A 14,228-nucleotide genomic window follows, 5' to 3' on the forward strand; every position below is an offset into this window, starting at 1 on the left:
AAATAATAAATATTTTAGGATGGTACATGATCAGTAGCAAAGGTATTCTTTTTTTAAATTTTTTATTGTTATGTTAGTCACCATACATCATTAGTTTTTGATGTAGTGTTCCATGATTCATTGTTTGTGCATAACACCCAGTGCTCCATGCAGAACGTGCCCTCTTTAATACCCATCACCAGGCTAACCCATCCCCCCAACCCCCTCCCCTCTAGAAACCTCAGTTTGTTTTTTGGAGTCCATCGTCTCTCATGGTTCGTCTCCCCCTCCGACTTACTCCCCTTCATTCTTCCCCTCCTGCTATCTTCTTCTTTTTTTTTTTCTTAACATATATTGCATTATTTGTTTCAGAAGTACCGATCTGTGATTCAACAGTCTTGCACGATTCACAGCGCTCACCATAGCACATACCCTCCCCAATGTCTGTCACCCAGCCACCCCACCCCTCCCACCCCCCACCACTCCAGCAACCCTCAGTTTGTTTCCTGAGGTTAAAAATTCCTCATATCAACGAGGTCATATGATACATGTCTTTCTCTGATTGACTTATTTCACTCAGTATAACACCCTCCAGTTCCATCCATGTCATTGCAAGATCTCATTCCTTTTTATGTCAGTAGCAAAGGTATTCTTAAAATCACTTAAGTGAACATAATTTAAGAGTGCAGGACTTGAACTCATGACCCTAAAATCAAGACCTGAGCTGAGATCAAGAGTCAACTGCTTAACCTACTGAGCCACCCAGGTGCCCCAAGTAAACATAATTTAAATAAGCCAACAAATTAAAAATTATTTCTGTTGTTGAAGAACTGGATTCATAAAGTAAATAAACTCATTTTTGATTAATGGAAATTTAGGTATGACATTTTGATTAATGGAAATTTAGGTATGACAAATACACAGGGGAAAAAAATAAATTTTCTTTTGGCCTAGGGTATATCTTATCCTGACATTGGCAAAGATACTAGTAAGTATGCATTGCTTTGCTTGAGGCATTAGACCAGCATGATTAAAAATTGTTTGTCTCCTAATATCCAAAATTAACCATTTTTTAAAGTAATACTGAACTCAGCTATCTAATTTGCTATATAAATTTAAGACATTATGAAAGCAACATTTTTAGGTAATTTTCAGTTCACCTATTTTTTCTATATACAGCATTATGTTTCTATACTTACTTAAATCTCAAAATTCAAAATACCCTAATTGACTTATATATATATTTTTATTTTATTATGTTGTGTTAATCACCATTCATTACATCATTAGTTTTTGATGTAGTGTTCCATGATTGTTTGCGTATAACACCCAGTGTTCCATTCAATATGTGCCCTCTTTAATACCCATCACCAGGCTAACCCATCCCCCAACCCCCTCCCCTCTAGAACCCTCAGTTTGTTTCTCAGAGTCCATAGTCTCTCATGGTTCACCTCCCCCTCCAACCCCCCCTTCATTTTTCCCTTCCTACTATCTTCTTTTTTTTAACATATAATGTATTATTTGTTTCAGAGGTATGGGTCTGTGATTCAACAGTCTTACACAATTCACAGTGCTCACCATAGCACATACCCTCCCCAATGTCTATCACCCAGCCACCCCATCTCTCCCACCCATCACTTATATTTTTTATTTTTAAAAAGTTATGACCTATAGTACAATATTATTTTGATCTTCTTAACAAAAATTGAGAATAGCAAATAGTGTGAAAAGTTCAAATACTTTAAAGAAAATATATTTTGAGAGATAAAAGATCTATTCACCTATTTTACTCCAAATACACAGAAATGCATATATTTAAAAAATTAGAAATTATTTTCAAAAATTCCCTTAAAGACCCTCAAAATCATAAGGATGGTACATGTAGATATCCATCATTAAACGTTATATGTTCAAAGGAGGAAATAGTGAAGGAATATCCTTCTAGGAAAGCGCAAGCATCAATTATTGTTTTTCTCTTTTTTAACCTATTAGTAAATGAAATTGTTTCTGTAGTTAATACATTTTAGTTAGCCAACCTTCTAATCAATCTTAGAGTCACCAAATATTCGAAAGGTGGAAATAAATGGTTCTAACAACTCAGAGATGAGTCTATTTATACTGGAATTGTTTTTAGGAGACATTGGTCTCCTAACAGTTTATAAGCTCAGCAAGATATAGATAATTAAGGTATATATATATAATCAGGTAGAAAGTGAATACAGTTATGTCAATAGCTAGAACAATTTCCATTGAATGAATGAATAAATAAATAAATCAAACACAAAAAGCCAATGTTTAAAATGGGTCAATATAAAAAATTTAAAAAATTTAAAAATAAAACAGATCAACATAAAAGTTACTTTAAATATATAAATTATTAATAGCAAATAATTATATTTCAAAAGAAAGAGAACTGGTATTTAGGAGCAAATGATTCAACAATAAATGTTAGTAAGGAGTAGGTTATGGAGTGTTTATTGAATTCTTCTTTTTTAGGTATGCTCAATTCATAGTGCACAATAAAACTATGAGATAGAGCAAATGATAAAAATGGTAGGGAAAGAAGGATCTATACAGTAACCATGCTAAACACTTTAGGATATGGTTTTAGGGTATAATTATAATAATGAGGATAAAGGAAAAGAATGAAGAGCAGGAGGAAGGGCAGAAGAGGAAGGAGAGGGGCTAACTGTATTTTTAAAGTACTTCAGTATACTGTCATCTCTAATATACAGATGAGCAAACTGAGCCTAAAAGTACATGAGGGCCTGCCCAATATCTCATAGCCAACAAGGTGTAGTGCAGAAACTTAAATCCAGATCTTCTATTTCTTTTTTTAAAATATTGTATTTATTTATTTATTTAGAGTACGCGCTTGTGAGTCGGGGAGGAACCGAGGGGGTGGGAGACAGATGGGAAAAGAATCTCAAGCAGACTCTGCACTGAGTTTGGAGCCCAACCTGGGCTTGATTCCATGACCCCAAGATCAAGACCTGAGCTGAAACCTTGAGTAGAACTCTCAACCGACTGAGCCACCCAGATGCCCCCCAGATCTCCCCCCAAGATCTTCTATTTCTAAACCTCATATTCCTTCCACTACAATGTATTGTCTCTTTGTTCCCTGAAATGAGAAATATGTAGCAAAATTCTTAAATCCTTTGGTTAAAATAAAAATCTCACCCAAAAATAAAAAATTTAAAAAATTTAAAAATTAAAATCTCCCGAATTAGTGTTGGGAGTACCACAGTATTTATAAAAATAAAAATCAGGTTTTAAAAAGGTGTTGTTATATAAATTATATAACAACATATATATATGTTATATAAAGAGAACAAAGTCCTCTTTGAATCACCCTTAATTTTAAATATAGAATATTGGCAGTGAGAAGGTGCTCCCCAAACCATCAGGTGAATTATATACTATGAAGGGAAAAAATAGGAACCTATAGAAATGTAGGAAAGCGTTGTTCAGATAGGGGGAGTCAATGAAGTTCTCCCCAAGAAGGTATTTTATAATAAACAATAATATAATATTTCATGGAATTAGTATAGCAGAGAAGAAAAATGTTCAACTAATAATTACATAACCACTTATATATTTATAAATGAGGACTAGTCATTATCCTTGATAATCCACACAATTCCATACTTAATTCATTTGTTTATATGACTCAGCCTGAAAATGATTCCTTTCACCTTTCAAATGTCTTCTGTCCTATGTTTCATGTTGTTTCAAGGCCTAGTTCAAGTCCCATGTCTTACTTGCGGCTCACTGAACACTCTATCTCCATGGAATATCTTTAGTACTTAATGACTTATTCAGCAATAGCAAACAGGTTTCATTTTACATCCAACTTCCATCAGTTGGTAATGGTTGTCTAAAGTGTTGTCTTCAGGAGGAGTCTGATCAAGTTCTGGTTTAGTGGCAGAGAGAACCCTGATGGATCGGTGATGTGCTCCATGGGCACTGAAGGGGAGCAGGACATCAGGTCCAAGGCATTCATTTGACAGGAGTGCTGATATTTTCACTTTTACAGCCTTCATTTGACACCAAATCCAGGTCTACAGCATGCATTTAATACTGAGAGTGGCTTATTTTATTTAATTTTTTTATTTTATTTGTATTTATTTATATCACACCTCTTCAAGAATACCATAAGAGTCCTACAGTCAAGGACTATATATAACTCTTTATGTTCATAGTGTCTAGGCCTGTCTTGCAAAGTAGGCATCTACAGATGATAATGAAATGACTTTTTTTGGAATTCACTCTTATTACTCTTATTCATAAACTCAATTTGTCTCTTGGTTTCTCTCAAAAGATTATCAATGTTGAAACCATGTCAGAAAGAACTCTGTAACATAAACTATAAACTTTAAGAAATATACTTTGTCATCTCCAGGTTCAAATGAAACATTAGGAAATAGGTAATATTTGAAGGTTAAATATATGTCTATCAAATAATTTAGTGGGATGAAGAGAAGATAAAGTAAATACACATTTTTAAGTGGATTTAAACTGTTTTTAAAAATTCCAAATCTGTGTCTTTTAAAATATATTTTATATATTTAGTGTGTCCTAGAATTTTTATCCTTTTTTAGTAGACTGCATCTTTCTGCACATAATAAGTGTTGAAGAAATCCATATCGATTAGTTTAGAGTTACATTAGAGAAATAGTTCCATTTTACATTCCCCCCCTGCTAAGCAAATGTATTTATCATATTCCATAACAGCTCACAGTTTGTTATACATTAACTGCTCATTCTCTGTGCCAATAAGACTGTGCTGGAACAGCAAATGAATTTGGTGCGTTCATTTAAATGATTCTGCAAACCACAGGCTACCCAGTTGTCTAATGATAAGAGAGCCCCAAAGCCACCTGATCTCCATTATACTCCCTTATGTTTTTGGACCAGCACGGTCAGTACTGTCAGGATCCCAATACCGAGAAGAGTGAGAAGGAAAAGTAGACCTCAGACATAATGATGAAAGGGGGCTTTATTAATTCAGGCACCAATGATGATGTGGCTAGATTGGAAGGAGAATGGAATATAGGGTCTGAAGTGCTTTATCTGCTCCAAGACCAATGCTGGTTTTGGCACTTCTCTCACTCTAGTGAGTTGCAAAAAAACAAGCAGGTGCTAGCAATCTGAGAGACCACATGCCAGCTACAGCTGCTTCAAACTGATTCAATTACATCTGCCTGAATAGTCCCAGGACATCAAACCAGTTGAAGAGATCCATACGTTGCAAGGAGACCTAGTCTGTCCTGAGACAACCACCTGCAAATCTCCAGGTTTGGATATGAATGATCATTCTATCCCCAGGCATAGGAAAAAAGACCGGGGTGGGGTGGGGATGGGGAATGCAATTTTAATTCACTTTAAAATTAAAAATTGGTTGGAGCCAGCACAAAAGGCCTCTTGTAATTTTCATGTTTAAAATCTGATAGTAGCTGAGGTCTTAAGGATACCTTGAAACAGCCTGATTTTGTGAGAACATTTCCCAAATCATTGGGTACAGCACATTTACAGAACATGCTCTTGGGATCCGGACTTCGCTCCAAACCTTGTTTGTACAAAAAGGGGCCAAGCAGCTGGGAAATTCTGGAGTGGAGTGTGTCCTCATTAGTTCCCATCTGCCACCAGAACTCAGCTCATGGCAAGTTTGGCTAAGTCCTGGTGTACTCAGGTCCAAATGTGGGTCAGTTTTAATTACACTATACAGAATTCAGTGTGCAGTTTTTAAATCCTTATTATACAGCACAGAGGAATGGGCAGCTCTCCAGCTAATCAATTTTTTAAAAGTACATATATAAAATTTTTAAACCAGGGTAGACAGACAGTGGGTGGAAAAAAAATCTTATAAATGAGTACAAGGGTTACTTAAGAGAATTATTAGTGAAATTGGGTCATGAGCAAGTTCTGTTTTAAAACTTCAAAGTCAGAAACAAACTGTTCCATTGGTAAGATAGGAAACTTACATAAGGTACACAATGCCCCCTTGCTCTTTAGTCTGAATCAGTAACAAGGCTGCAGCCAGTTTACAGTAAACACCTACAGGGGCACTAGCTTTCACGGAAGCAGAGATATTTCCTATTCTGTCATTCTTCACAGCTTGTCCCTTTCAGTGTTTATCACTCATGGCAGGGACTATAGAAAAGAAAAAAAAAATCATAAACTACCTGTTAAGAGTGAAAAACAAAGGAGCACCTGGGTGGCTCAGTCGGTTAAGCAGCTGCCTTCGGCTCAGGTCATGATCCCAGGGTCCTGGGATTGAGCCCCACATCGGGCTCCCCGCTCAGCGGAGAGCTTGCTTCTCCCTCTCCCTCTGCCTGCTGCTCTGCCTACTTGTGCTCTCTCTCTGTGTGTCAAATAAATAAAATCTTTAAAAAATTTTTAAAAAAGAGTGAAAAACAAAGATGAGGGAGAAGAGAGAGAAAGGAGAGCAGAGTGCACATGTGCTGAGTAGCAGACCCTGGGCATGACTTGGCTCTCAGCGCCATCCACACCAACTGGGGCCAGAATCAACCCATGCAGTCTATGTTCAGAATCCATCCTGTCCAAAAGCTTCATCAGGTGCAGGAGAGCTAAAACACTAAGCCTTCAAAGACAACTATCAGCAAAAAATCCAGGAGTGAAGATGTAGGCAGTCAATGCTGGGCATTTAACAATAGCACAATGCACCATTTTTGATGGATAAAATGTCCTTGGGCACAAGCCCTAATGATGACCCCCCTGCCCAAAAAAAGAATCTTGAGTGAATGCTTGAAGTATTTGGGAGGCTTTTGACCAAGTTGTTATAAAGCTCATCCATCAAAAATGCAGTATGGAATTCTATGGGTTCAAATATTAGCAATTCAACATGTACTAGCTGTGTAATCTTGGACATATTTTTTCTCTCGGAGTTTAAGTTTTCTCACCTGTAAAATGGGGAATAACATCCACCTAATAGAACGTTGTAAGGATTATCAATAATACAGGTAAAACATCTGGAATACAAATCACTCAATAAATGTTAACTATTAACCCAACTGTTATGAGTTAAATTGAGCTCTCCCCTCAAAAAAAAAAAAAAATGTTGAAGTCCTAACCAAAGTAAAATGGGTCCCACAAAAGGGGACCTTATTTGGAGATAGGGTTTTTACAGACGTAATCAAGTTAAAATAATTAGAGAGGGCCCTAATCCAATATGACTAGTGTCCTTATAAAAAAGGGAAATTTGGACACACAGATAAGCATGAAGAGATGAGAATGTGAAAAGACACAAGAGAGAAGACAGCCATCTCTAAGTGTATAAGAGAGAAGCCTGGAACAGATCCTTCCCTCCCAGCCCTCAGAAGGAACTGGCACTGCCAAAACACTGATATTGAACTTCTGGACTGTGAGAACCAAATTTCTCTTGTTTAAGCTGCCTAGTTTGTGATGCAGCCTAGCAAACTAATACCCAACTAATTAAAAATTTCATTAATCATCAATGTTTACCTTGACTCATCATGGTCAAAGCTGTACACCTGACATCAGGCAAGACAACTTTATGAACTCTGCTAATAGTCTATTCCATATATTATCTAGTGCTTTTTCCTTCTTTTCTGATCGTTGTTCAGACAGATACTGCTACAACATAAACAGGATGGCAGGAAAAAACTGGTTTACTATAATTAAGATCATCTAGTTTTTATTAAAGATAAGGGAAAATCAGACATACAAATTCATAATCCACTTTCCTACTGTTGAGGGAGTTTGCATAGGAGAGTATCAGGACATTCTACCACACCAATTCCTTTCTCAAGAAGGGGATCAAGATAAAAAGAAAGACTTATACAGCCATTTACTCATTGCCAACTATGCACCCCAAATCTGAGGCTGCTTAGATTGTGACAACCTTCCCAACAGAACCACCTAGTTCACTAGGATGCATGGAAGAGTATATGGTTTAATTGGGGAGGATGTGTTCTTCATTGTTTGCAAGACATTGGTTTTAAAGATATCTGACTTTCAAAAGAGGGGTGATAGTTGTCTGTGAGTTGTATCAAAGCCCTTCCATTGCAAGGTACCTTTCCATAATCACAGACATTGAAGTGGATGTAATTATCCTCATCTTAAGTTTTTCTTTAAATAGCCCCAGCCTTCTACAGACATACAGCGTGTGGACTTAGAAATGGTGAGTCTAGGGGTGCCTGGGTAACTCAGTTGGTTAAGAGACCTACTCTTCGTTTCAGCTCAAGTCATGATCTCATGGGTCGTGAGATCAAGCCCCATGTTGGGCTCTGCAGTCAGGGGTAGTCTGCCTGGGATTCTCACCCTCTACCCCTCCCCCAACTCGTGCCTGCTCTTTCTCTCTCTCTCTCTCTCAAATAAATAAATAAATAAAATCTTTAAAAGAAAAAAAGGGGGGAGAGAAGAAAATTAGTATGTAGGAATACAGGGGCGCCTGGGTGGCTCAGTCGTTAGGCGTCTGCCTTCGGCTCAGGTCATGATCCCAGGGTTTGGGGATCAAGCCCCGCACTGAGCTCCCTGCTCCGCAGGAAGCCTGCTTCTCCCTCTCCCACTCCCCCTGCTTGTGTTCCCTCTCTCACTGTGTCTCTCTGTCAGAAAATAAATAAAATCTTTAAAAAAAATATGTAGGGAATACTAATGAATGTTGTACACCAAATAAAGCATTTTGTATACCTAATCTACTTTAATCCTCACATCTATCATTTAAAAAATAGGTGCTCTTATCACCACATTTTAGACAAAAATGAGGTTTAGTAAGGTTAGGCAACCTTGGTCAGGTCACATAGCTACTGCAGTGCAGAACTGGGATTTCAATGCAGGCCATTTGGATTCCAAAGCTCCTAAATTCAAACTCAGGCAAGAGGTTTACAATCCAGATATCCTAAAAGGTATTTGCAATTCACAGACTCCTTTAAAGCATCTGAAGTCACATAGATAGTAGATGTCTTCCTAAATCTCAGTCTATTCTCTTTAAGAAATCAGTTATTTACAAAAACAAACTTCAATCAACTTAGATAAAATTAATCCCATTATAAGAATATCTGAAGGTCGGGCACCTGGGTGGCTGTTGGTTAAGCGACTGCCTTCGCTCAGGTCATGATCCTGGAGTCCCGGGATCGAGTCCCACATCAGGCTCCCTGCTCAGCAGGGAGTCAGCTTCTCCCTCTGACCCTCTTCCCTCTCGTGCTATCTCTCATTCTCTCTCTCTCAAATAAATAAATAAAATCTTTAAAAAAAAAAGAATATCTGAAGGTCTTTTAGATTCAGTACAGTAATAGCTTTTTCATGATTAGTATTCCAACAACTTGACATAGTCCATTTAATTCTTGTAGATAAGCAATCAACTCTCAGATCTCTAGTAGGAAGGTATTCTACATGAGGTATCACAGTAGACCAAGAATCAAGAGCTCCAGGTTCAAATTCTGCATCTCTCACCTATTAGACTGTATAACACTGACAAGTGCATGAACTTTTCTGAGCTTATTGCCTCACCATGGATACAACAGTGATGTGATGTTAGATAGATGACCATTAAGGTCCCTTCAAGTTCTAACACTATATGACATTTAGAATCTCTTCTAAAGTATAAGAAGCAGAAGTACCATTGGATAAAACCTCTAAGACAATCTATGTGACAATGCCCAGGCCAGATCTCTGCTCTCAGGCAATGAGATGGTCTTTCTTCGGCCTCTAAGTTATAGCAGTGATGGTAGTGATAGAAATAATAGTAGTATAGCTAAGATTTATTGAGCACTTGCAATGTGCAAACCACCGAACTAAGAATTTTACATGTACTGTCTGATATTTAACTCGACACAACAACAGATGAGGTAGACACTATAATTTTTCCAATTTTCCAAAGAAGTAACAAAGGAACAGAAAGATTAGGTAAGTTGATTGGGTCTATACTTATAATAAGTGGTGAAACCAAAAAGAGTTCTATTGACATATCTTTGTTTCCTGTACTACTCTGTGTGTTCTCTGAGGACAGGAACTTTGCTTTATTCATTTAGCTTAACACTGTGTCTGGCAAATAGTAGGCCTCCATTTACTGTGTAGAATAAAAAGAAAGAAAATGAGGAAGGGAGGGTGGAGGGGAAGAAAGGGGAAGAAGAAAGTATATTTAGACATGCTATGTTCTTAATAAATGTTAATTTTCTTCCTTTATTTCTTTAACCCTGAAGTCACAGAAAAATCTACAATTATGCCTAGGCATCCTGGGGCTTAGCAATTTCTCCTTCCTGGGGATTCTATACTATACTTTTTGGTACAAGTCAGTGAAGCAGCTACTGTTATCTGGTTTAGTATTCTAGCTAACTGATGTTCTTGCCTCATCTCTTAATTTCTAATGTTGAGACTAACAGAGGAATGTAGTTTATTCTACTACACTAAGCTCTAGGGAAAAAAGAATGCCCTTGATACTAGCCTCTCACCCACTGGTATAAAATAAGGTGAAAGAAAAACTGTTCCCAGAAGAAAGGTACTTCCAGGCCTAAAGGTACCCATGATTAACATTAACTAGTGGTATCAAATTTGAGAACCCTAAACAAAATGTTTTGATGCACTAGACACTGGCCCATTCTGCAGCCTCTGCCATTGTCATGTGATTGCTTCATGTAGCACAAAATGGATCTCTGGGGGGCCTATCCAAAGCAGGTCTTAACTACCCTATTTTGACTTTACCTCTACTTGGCTTCATCTCTACTTATTTACAGTTAGAATTTAGTGAATAAAAGAAACCATAATTATAAACATGTATACAGTAAACACAGGGCCCATTACTTATGTTTAGCAAAAACAGTTACAGATCTTATCTGACACGAAGAAAGTTAATATACATTTCATTTTTGTGTTTTCAGTGAGGTAGAAATTGGGAAATACAGGGGCGGGTGGGTGATAGATGGAGAGGGAGAGATGGAAAGAAAGTGATTGCTCAGGAAACCAATGGCATTGATCATATTAACACAGAAGATTTGTTTATTCATACGCTGCAAAGTATTTCTAAAATGAGAAAGAACTTAGTCATTGAATATCTCAGCATTGTGTGAAAAATAGGCATAAAGACTTTTCTCATAGTCAGCAAAAATAAATATAAAGCATATTGCAAATAGTGTTATGTAAATTCTTGATTATAATGAGGATCAATTCTTACATATTCATTTCTCATTTTAAGGACAGAATTTATCGGTAGTCTCATCTCTGTCTAATCAGCAGTATGAGAACTAAAGGAAGTCCAAAGACCCATCCAGAATATATAACAAGTAACAAATTTCTAAGACTTTCTATTCCTCTATTTCTAATACAACTCCAGACATGTTTTATTCATATATGCATTCATTCAACATTTACTGACCACCTACTCTGTATAAAGCATTGTATTAAAAGGCTGTGGATAGTGCTCTACTTATCTCAGTACCTGTGTTTCCTACTCCCAAAGAGGTTAAGTTCATTTTACGGTGATTAAAAAACAAAACAAAAAACAGCTTAAATGGAACAATAAAAAGAAAAGAAAAGAAACAATAAAAAGAAAAATACTAATGGCAGCTTCTTAACCTTTTATTAATATAGCATTGTTAAGGAAAATAATGCAAGTTATTTGAATAAGTTTTCAGTATCAGGAATTTGGGACTACCAAATACATTATTCACTTAAATGCTTTTTATATTAAGTTGCCACTTTCTATATTGCATTTAAAGAACTTGACCTAATTAGTATAAGCTATAGTCTCTAATAGCTTGTCTACACTAAAAATGTAAATATTTATCAGAAAATAGGTAGAGCTATTAACATCTAAAACATCAACACTTAGGAAAAAATACCAGGTGACAAGGATTTGGCAAAAGGTTAATATTCCAGCCTTAAAATCTACATCTGGATTTTAGACCCTTTTCTAGGACTACCATTAAGTAAGTTTTACTTTTTTTTCCTCTCTCACTTCCACCCAACTGCAACAGACACATGCACAAATCAAGAAATCATCTTACAATATATGCTTAAATGTTCTGAATATGCCCCATGTGTCCACTAATAGCCAAATGCTTTCAAATCTGTTCAGCTAAATGGATCAATAACTACATCCAGTCTCAAATAGTGGGGTTGCCAACATGGTGAAACGGAGCCAAACACAAAATGTCTCTACCAGGACAAAAATTATTATCCACCCAGTAATCTAGAGAGATCTACTTTCCCCAGGTATCGTTTAGAGAAGTTAACACGCACATTATCTAGGGCAGTCAACAGCTATTAAAAACAAATAATAATAGTTGAGGCTCAGGACGAAGGATTTAGAGAAAATAGTGAGTTTTATAACAAACCAGGTAATAGCTCAAGGTCTACGTCAAATAAGAATCTTCCAAACTCAGAGTACACAAAATACGTAACAGCTAGAGCAAACTGCTAACAAGCTTCTCTGTGCGCTCACTCATATGACACAGCTGTAAGAAACAATTGAGCAGGTGCAACCAAGCTTTTGAGAATTCCTGCCTGTTGCCCAGGAACCACAACACTGCACAGTTGAGATTTTAAGCAGGTGCAAACATTTTTTTTTCCATTCCTCTGGTGCTTGAGACTGCAGCAGACCAGTATATCTGCAACCACTCCTTACCTAAAACAACCACCACAGAAAATAAACTCCAAAGTGACAAAAAAAAAGTTTGAAAATAAAACAATAATGTCAAAAACAGTGGTTTTGCAATAGTCTCTGACCCCGTATCAGCAGTCGCTTTAATAATACAGTTCCATAAAACACTCTAATCTCTTCACCAGATGAATGCTTTGTAATTAAAATTATTCTGCCTCATCAAATCTTAGAAATGTTTATTTGATTCTTACAATAGAGTGAAATGCAAGGTATGTATAAAATGCACTCTCCTTTGAAGCTGTCAATATTTATAAGTACTCAAAAATTAACATTTTCACATTATGAAATCTATAAGCAATTTTAATATACAAAACTAGTAACTTGTCAGTTAATACATAGATTTACATAAATATAGGTAATTCATATACATACCTGTGCAGCTATGGGGCACAGACAGACATGCAATTTATCAGGCACTCTGAAATGCAAAACAAATATATAAGTAAAAATTAATTTTCTAAGTGGAGCCAGTATTTATGCTGAGGCAGTTTCTGCAGAGAAGTAGAAAAGACTGCAGTCCTTAAAGAGGTGAATAATTTTATATCTATATTTTCCCCAGCGGATATTTCAGACCACCCCAAATTCATATGTGTGAATCAACACACACAAAGAGTCCCTTAGCAGTGTTATCAAAAACAAGTACCAGCAAGGGACTAAGACTCACCATGCCCCCTAAAATGAAAATGGTTTCACTGGAGGATGAAGCAAACACTTAAAAATGATTTTTTTTTGTTGGTATTCTTCCAAAACTATTGCCTTCCTAAAACAAATATGACTGCTACTCTAAAACGAAACCACTCAGATTCATCTGTACTCAGTTTGGATAGAACACTGGTGAGGAAGAAAGGTGCTTTTGTAGAGCAGTCCACAAACGTGCATAAATAAATAAATAAAAGTAAACTTTGAACGTTCATTAACTTTAGGTTACAACAGCAAACAGAAATGAGATTGTTTCGCTACAAGAGGGAATGCTAAAGTCACACCAGATATAATGCCTCAACCTGGCACACTTCGAGAAAACTGCCAGTGAAGTTGGTATCAATACAGAAGGCAACATAAATCCAGCTCAAAGTACACAGACTTTACAATTAGACCTGAAATATATTTGTGTGTAGGTGGAAACTGCATTGCAACATGTGGTCTCTGGACTACTTGGACCCTTAAAAATATTCCATAATTCTTTCTGAAAGCAAACTGAAGTGTTTAATTTATATACTTCTAAGCATAGTTAATGAAGGTAACATATTAAAGTCAGTAGGTCTACACACTTGCTTAAAAGTGTGTAGAGGAAATAATCAATTTTTTCATGGTGATTCAATGAAACACTATCTTCATACACTTCTGATGGGACTGAATTGCTAAAAAATTTCTGGGAAACTATTGGGTAATATGTATCAAGAACTTAAAGTTCAAAATTTTTACTCAGTAACTTTAGTTCCAGGAATCTATCTTATATGACTGAAAACCATAAATCTACAAAAGAAAAATGTTTATGATAGCAAAAAACTAAAAGCAAACTAAATGTCCAACAGTGGAAAAAGTAATTAAATAAAGCATAGCACATCCATGTAAAGGAATGTTTTGCAACAATCCAAAAGGTAACTTGTGG

General features: G+C 36.4%; 1 protein-coding gene across 22 annotated transcripts in view; it reads right to left on the reverse strand.

The window, feature by feature from the left end:
* ZBTB20 (zinc finger and BTB domain containing 20) overlaps nucleotides 1-14,228 on the reverse strand; it is a 777,345-nt gene that overhangs the window by 562,699 nt on the left and 200,418 nt on the right. For all 22 annotated transcript variants that reach the window (XM_073893708.1, XM_073893699.1, XM_073893648.1 and 19 more), the window contains one exon: nucleotides 12,992-13,037. The gene's annotated coding sequence lies outside the window, so the exon portion shown is untranslated. The remainder of the gene's footprint in view (nucleotides 1-12,991; nucleotides 13,038-14,228) is intronic.

The sequence above is a fragment of the Callorhinus ursinus genome, unplaced genomic scaffold (genome assembly GCF_003265705.2).
Source record: "Callorhinus ursinus isolate GAN/ISIS: 27379988/994484 unplaced genomic scaffold, GSC_fseal_2.0 scaffold1, whole genome shotgun sequence".
Classification (NCBI taxonomy): Eukaryota; Metazoa; Chordata; class Mammalia; order Carnivora; family Otariidae; genus Callorhinus; species Callorhinus ursinus.